Raw genomic sequence first — 563 nt, 5'->3', positions numbered from 1 at the left:
ATTTGGAGATAAGACAGTTTTGCTTCCGTTCGCAGTCCACATGTCTTGAAGTCCATGGCTAGGCATAACTTTGCAAGTGCTTGCACCTTGATCTTAGTTTTTTGGATTTTGTATGCAAACTGAAGTGCATATATTAGGTTAAAAAGCATATTTAAGTGCATATTTTGACCAATTTTTATGGATGTTTAACAAAATAAAACTGAGGTTTTTCATGCATATTTTGGCCGTCTCTACTTAAGGTTCAATCTAGCTTATTTGGCCAAATTATCTCCAAATCTTGACAAATGATAAGTTCAAGTTTTATTGATTGAAATGTAGGTCCAAGCTTTGGTCATAGAAAGTCTCAAACATGTTAACGCATCTGAGGATGCAATTTCAATCACAAAAAAATAGGCTGTTGAAGCAAACGCTGGTCATTCGATAGATCAAGAATAACGATAAGGAACTGGTTTCAATTGGTCTTGGTACAAAGCAGTTGAGAATCAAACACGTTTTTCCACAAGTCTATCACTACAAAAAGACAATGACAGAGCATATCCAATAGCGTCCAAAAAGAAAAAAAT

Source organism: Tigriopus californicus, chromosome 11 (assembly GCF_007210705.1).
Source record: "Tigriopus californicus strain San Diego chromosome 11, Tcal_SD_v2.1, whole genome shotgun sequence".
Lineage (NCBI taxonomy): Eukaryota > Metazoa > Arthropoda > Copepoda > Harpacticoida > Harpacticidae > Tigriopus > Tigriopus californicus.
This window is presented reverse-complemented; position numbering follows the sequence as displayed.